At 38.4% G+C, this 6,999-nt stretch overlaps 1 pseudogene; it reads right to left on the bottom strand.

Annotated features, from left to right (window-relative positions):
• Positions 1-2,596: 2,596 nt before the first annotated feature.
• On the bottom strand, positions 2,597-6,159 carry LOC120560989 (annotated as a pseudogene).
• Positions 6,160-6,999: the final 840 nt, after the last annotated feature.

Raw genomic sequence — 6,999 nt, 5'->3', positions numbered from 1 at the left:
GAAGCTGTGTGATTATAATGTACAGTAATAGTCTCTTAAATTTGTCTTCAGTGTTAGGGTGAAATGGCAACATTTCACATATCAAAGTCCAAAATATCATGTTTTTGAAATTAGTGTCCATGTATGGGTTGAAATTACAAAATGGGTTTTACTGTGCATGTCTTCCACAAATTCCACACAAAAAAATGTTTGGTCAGCATTGTAACCATAGACTGTAAATATGGATATAATATTTACAGTCTATGATTGTAACCCCTGAAATGTATTCGTAGAGAAATAATATTAATTACCTGGCAGTGTAACTTCTGCATAATTATTGCAACATATTTCTTGTGTATTACTGCATCATACCCAACTTCCCTTTGTGTGTACCATAATGAATGAATGAAAACTTTATTGAACAACAATCAACAAGAGTTGTTCAAAAGGATAAAAACACAATAAAGCCCAAAGGCTTGTTTCCATTGTGGTCCTTAAGATGGAAGGGGAATACAACACATGGACTAAAAACACTGAGGAGAAAGGGGAAAGGAGTCAACTAATAATCAAAACAGACAAATAAAACAGATCTAAAACACAATGGAAAACAGGGACTAGATTCCCTGACAGACATACAGACACATAGACAATACAGTACAAACAACAGTACAATATTCCTAGTACTTCAAGGATCTTTTGAGTTTGTTTATGGGCTTGATAACCATTTTTTTTTATTGAAGATTTAAAATGAAAGTAGGAGGAGCTCAACAATTTAAGGTTGGAAGGTAAGCCATTCCACAAGACCGCTGCCGAGTATAGGAAAGAGTACTTTCCCATACAGCTCTTAAAACAGCAGGGCCTGTAATCTGTGGAACTCCCCCTAGTGGAATAGCTATGCATATCACTAATTTTTGAAAAGTAATTACATAAATACTTGGGTGCCAGGTTATTTCTTATCTTATAAACTAAACACAGTTTAAGTTGGGAAACTCTCTCCTCCACTCTGAGCCACCTAAGACTGGAGAAATGGTCAGGGAGAAGATGAGTTCTAGGATGGAGTTTAAGAACCACTCTGATCAGTTTATTTTGACAGATCTGTAGCTTGTCTTTGAGGCTTTTAGTAATGCCTGTATACCAAGATGTACAGGCATAGTCAAGATGGCATTGAACAAGGGCATCAGCCAGGATTTTCAAGGTGTTATTATCTAAGAGGCTGGATATTCTTGCCAGGAACTTAGTCCTTTGGCTTACCTTTGAGATAATTTTTCGGGCCATAAACTCCCCTGATAGTTTGTTGTCCAGTATACAGCCTAAGTAAGTGACCGCTTCCTTGGCCGTAATTTCAACATCATCTACGACTACCCTAAACCCCATAGACTTTTTCAATTTAACTCTGGACCCAAAAAGAATTGACTCTATTTTGCCCAGGTGGAGAGATAGCTTGTTGTCTGTTAACAAAACAGAGGTTAAGGAGCTCTAAACTAAACAACCTTTCCACCTCTGATTTCTCTTTATGAGAGACTAAAATATCTGAATCATCTGCAAATAAAAATAAATTACAAGTTATAGCAGACGGCATATCATTAACATATAACAAAAAAAAGAGGACCCAAAATGCTCCCCTGGAGTGGTGAGGACAAGGTCCCTTCCACATCTACCACCTGTTCTCTGCCAACCAGGTATGACGTCACCCACTACAGAGAAGTACGAGAAAATCCCAGAGCTTTGAGTTTGTTTAAAAGGATATCATACTGAACCGTATCAAAGGCATTTTGAAGGTCTTTTAACACCATGCCACAAAAGTTCCCCTTATCTACCTCTTTCCTAATAAAATCTGAAAGGTAAAGCAGACAGGTATCAGTGGAATGGGCTTTTCTAAAGCCTGATTGAAAGTCAAATAAAAGGTTCTGCTCCGCTAAATAACTGTCTATTTGCTCATAAATGATCCTTTCAACAATTTTTGATATTGAACACAGGATAGATACAGGGCGGAAATTTCCAGGATCAGATTTAGGCCCCTTTTTATATAAAGGTATCACTCTTGCCACCTTAAATTTATTTGGAAAATGGTTATTTTCAATGGATATAAATTAATAAGATAGGTTATGACAGGAGTGATTATTTCAGCAGCATCTCTTAGAAATCTGGGAGCGGAGTTGTCAAGACCAGTAGCCTTAGAAGGATTCAGGCCTTTAAGTTTTTGAAGTACTAGCTCCTCTGTTACTTGTTTGAAAAAAAAGTGTTTGGCTGGACTCCCTCTTCTTCATAAAACTTATGTTTTTGCTCTGTGGATCACTAAAAACACCAGAAGGAGATGGAAGCTCGGTTTTTGCATTGTGGAAGTAAGATTTAAGTTTTTTTTTTCCTATAAAAGAAAAAAACAAGGCCAAAAAATAAGGCCACATAAGTCAAAGCCAACTTTATTGTCAATTCTGGCATATGTACAGGACATAGAGGATCAAAGTGGTGTTTCTCTCAGACCTTATACAAGTACAGAAAATGAACAAACAAAAACAAGGGTTTTAAAATACTAAGATAAAGACAAAATACTTAAAAAAAAGTGTACAAGTAATACAGGGTTAAGTGACAGGAATAACAAAAAACAGTTACAAAAGTGCAAATAGAAATGAAAGATTAACAAAAGATGTGCAGGTAATATGACTTCCACATGATGAGTAATTAGCAGAACATAACAAGCAAACATCTAAATTCCATAATACATATTCTCACCAACTCATGTTTTGTTTTGTATTGGATGTGTAAGATACAAGGCCATTTGACCAGACTTCTTCACATTTGAATCTAATATTCTTGCGTTATTGTGACAAATCGTATTACTGTGATCGCAGAATGCAGCTATTTAAATATGAGTCCTTGATTTATTTTGGTTATCAATTCTTATAGTGACTTCTATGTATTATGTGTATAAGTGCGTGAACTTCATGGTAGGTGGAAGTCAAATCTAGGGAAACATGGTTAAATAACACTTAATTTTCCCTTTATATATCTCATTAATAAGACTGATTCTGATCATTTATTTTTTATGCTGCCTTTTTTAAGTAATTGCTCATTTCTTACACTGCACTATAACTTGTATTCTTGTATTTAGAGCGGCATAGATGAATCGATTAGTTGTCAGCTATTAAATTAATTGTCAACTATTTTGATAAAAAAAGTAATTTTTTATGAAAAAGTTCAAATTCTGTGATTCCAGCTGGTGTCTGTATAAGTCGTACTAAATATTAAGTAGTCTACATAAATTATTTCATGGCTTTACATGAGCATATATGTGGCAAAAGAAATATTTTAAAAAAGTGCAGACAATATATAGAGAAGTAAAAATAACTTTCCAATGTTACAAGAGCATCTGTTTTCCAAAGGCAATTCTTTTTTTAGGTGCAGTACTGGATAACTACTGTATATGAGAAGTAAAAATATAACAATCGTTTGCACTTACATGACAACTTTGAAAGAAACGTGTCACTTTAAATCAAGCTGCATCTATCTCAATGATTTCCTAGATTTTGTGATCACAGCTGGCTGAGCGACTGGGAGCCTGTTTCTCGAGTTTTCTTCTCTGCACTTTCAGCAGTGTCTGCTTGGGACAGATGAAGAGCTTTCCTGCAGATGTTCTTGAAGACAGGGCTGGAGAAGTAGTAAACCACAGGGTCCAGCACGCTGTTGAGATAGGTCAGGCTAATGGTGATGTAAAACACGGTGGTCAGGTCTTCCAGAGCAAGGCAGACTTCAGGATCAGAGAGGGTGCTGCTGGGTACTTGTTGGAACTTGATCCAAATCAGCAGTTGTGTGATGTTGCTCGGGAGGAAGCAAATGATGAAGAGCACCGCCACTACTGTGATGAAGCACAGAGCCTTCTTAATCTTTGCATGCTGGGCCAACTGTCTCCTTCTCAGGTGGCCAATAATTTGGAATGTGCAGTAGAGAATCACAAGCAGAGGCATATAGAAGGAAAAGAGGAATGCAAATTTATGCCAGCTCAGATTACTGTGGGCTTCAGTCTCAATCATGAAGCTCTCACAGTAGGTTGTGTTGTTGTGTTGCAGAGTGAAGACATGAGCTGACATTGAGATGGTGAGCAACCATAGTGCAAGTGCTCCACACATGGCTTTGGAGATACTCAGAGAGTTGATGGGATGATGGGGGATGCACCACGCATGTACCTATCCACAGCGATAGCCATCAAGAAGAGGGTACTTCCACTGCGGTTCATTGCCAACATGAAGAGGCAGGTGTTGCAGAGAGCGTCTCCAAACCTCCACTTGATCTCAGAGATGTAGTAGCTGGCACGGAAAGGCAAAACCATGATGAGAAAGAAGTCAGCCATTGCCAGGTTAAAGAGTAACACCGTGCTGCTCTTCCAGGGCTTCAGGTGGAAGCAGAAGATCCAGAGAGCCAAACCATTTCCAAGGACTCCCAAAACAAATTCTGTCACCAACAGTGGAGGGAGCACACTGATCAGCAGAGTTCCAGTGAAATTGCATTTCATGTTGAGTTTTGTGTTGCCTCGCTGGCTACAGATCAGAGGAATAACACATTGAGGACTGTCTGCATTCTTTAAAGGGAAACCTCTTTACGAAAAAAAATGTGATGTGGGTTTTTGCATTTCTAGGAAGCCCGGTGGTTCTGCTTTTCATTAAATGTTAACACGCAAAGTTATTTTAAAGAAGGGTTGACTATTTGCATCAGAGGGGCCAGTATTATTGAACATTATCAGTTTACAATGCCTTGCATGTAGAAACCCTTTCAACATTTTGCCCTTGAGGCTTGTATAAAAATCATTAATGAGTCCTTTATCTTATTGCATTATCTTCAATTGAAATCCATTTACTGCATGTTTAACTGTTTTCGTTTCAATTATAACCATTATTTAATGTCCCTGAGAAACTCTTGGCTCCTTAAATTTAGGAACTGGAAAGCATTATCTGTTCTGACTTTTAGCCCTTTCACTGCCACGTTTTGCTGTTATATAATTATTTTGAAATCTTTGTATAAGATCCCTTTTGGTGCACACATGCATGCATGTCTGTTTGTATTTGGATGTTTGTGTGCATGTGTGGATGTTGGCAAAGATACACATTCATGTAGTGTATATGGAGTTCTGGGGGTGGTGAGACTGATATGGTGTTTATTAAAGTATGATGTATACAGTTTTTTTCAATATGTAGCCTATCAAGTGAACTGTTGTACAATTTAATTTATGGTAATGCATTTGTCATATAATATAAAACAAGTGGAGCAGTGTGATTAATGGTTAACCTTTATTTGGGGAATTGTTATTGATTGGTATAGCGATTTTTGCCTTAAAACTTTTAGATTTGTTATATTGATTGCTGTGATTTTTCCCTATGTTTTGCTGTGGATTAATTTATTATATTGTTTGCTGTGGATTAACTTTTATATTGTTTGCTGTGATTTTCCCTTGTGTGATGTTGCTGTGGACAATTGATGGTACTGTTCTCCCTCTTTCACGAACTGCAACAACAAACACTAATTGACACACCTGTCACGTTCACATCAGCAATCTAATTTGCTAGATGATCAGACCACTCCCAACAGAAGGACGCTAGATCCCTTACCGGGAGACAACGCTCTGGACGGATGGACAGCAGCGGACTGGGTTGCTGCTCTTCTTTTCCCTCGGTGTTGCTGCTGACTGGATCTCCTGTGCCCTGGTGGAGCCGACTCACAGACTCTGCGGTGTCAACGCTCACAAACTCCGACTAAAAGGAACTGGTCCTTTTCCTCCACACTGATGCGCGTGTGTTTTTAGCATTTGAGCTAAAGGAGTAGATTTTCGTTTTCTGTGAAGGTGCCAGATCCAGGGGCCGACGGCGGAGCAGTGTGGACGGCAGTATTCGTTATGAGCGCACATGAAGTACCTATAGGAAAGGAACTAAGGAAAGTTGTCACTCTAGTCACCCGAGACTGTTTTGAAGTTCCCGGGCTACGAACAGGCTGGCCATTGATTTTACGGTTTATCCACTGACTGAAGCAGAGCGGCCCCACGGAAGTCCTGGTTCTGGATTTCTGGATTGGAATAGGCTACTCGAAGCCCCGCTGACGCAGACATTCTGTTTTTGGTTTTTTTCTCCATCGTCTCCCTGGGTTTTTTGAGGAGGAGATTGTTATTTTAAATGTAACTTTTAAAATAATAAAGGGTGAGGCTATTTGCACCCCTGGTACAATTAGCAGTGTATGCTATTTGCACCCCTGTGCATTTACAGTACCTTGGCATATTTACACAGTTATCCATACTACTCATGTATTACACCTTTTTGGAATATTATCGCCCTGACATTCTTACCCTAACCATAACCATCCCACTCCTCTTGCCTAAACCTAACCAACCCAAACAGAGCAGGCATATTCATGAGTCTTCCCCTAGGTAACCATACTGTATACAAAAAAATAGGTACTAACTAACAAACTAACGGTTGTATGCTTTCACTGAAGACAGAAAGCGTAACTGTAGTATCCATTTTCCGCTAGAAATTCAATTGTTATAAACTTTAGAGACAAAACTTTCCTAATATGCCAGTTTCTGCGGTCATGGAAGATGAACGTCCGCCATGATTTCGGTGCACGCGAGCAACGTTTTTTTGTTGTTACGTCACAGGGTGTAAATAGCTCAGCTGTGTGGCCGAGGCTATTCATACCGGGGTTGCAAATAGACACTCCGAATAATAAAATACTATTTTTATATATTGTGTCTTTCTCTCTGTGATAGTGTGGCTGGGAATCCGAATCTAGAATAATTTAAAATTAACAGACTTTCAATCTGTTACACATCCATTGCAATAAACACAAATAAGAGTAACTGTTTTAACACAATATTTGAATCTAATGCCTTATTTTGAGAATGCTTTAGAAATAATGAGGAAGGAAGCTTAACAAGTTAGCAGTGTCTGTTTCCTGTTGTGTGGTGTTTGGTGATGATTAATAGATTCATCTGTTTGAATAAAAATTATGAATATGACTAATTCAGGTCATCACTGCCTT

The sequence above is a fragment of the Perca fluviatilis genome, chromosome 6 (genome assembly GCF_010015445.1).
Source record: "Perca fluviatilis chromosome 6, GENO_Pfluv_1.0, whole genome shotgun sequence".
Classification (NCBI taxonomy): domain Eukaryota; kingdom Metazoa; phylum Chordata; class Actinopteri; order Perciformes; family Percidae; genus Perca; species Perca fluviatilis.
The sequence above is the reverse complement of the archived record's forward strand: the minus strand, read 5'-3'. Positions and strand labels throughout refer to the sequence as shown.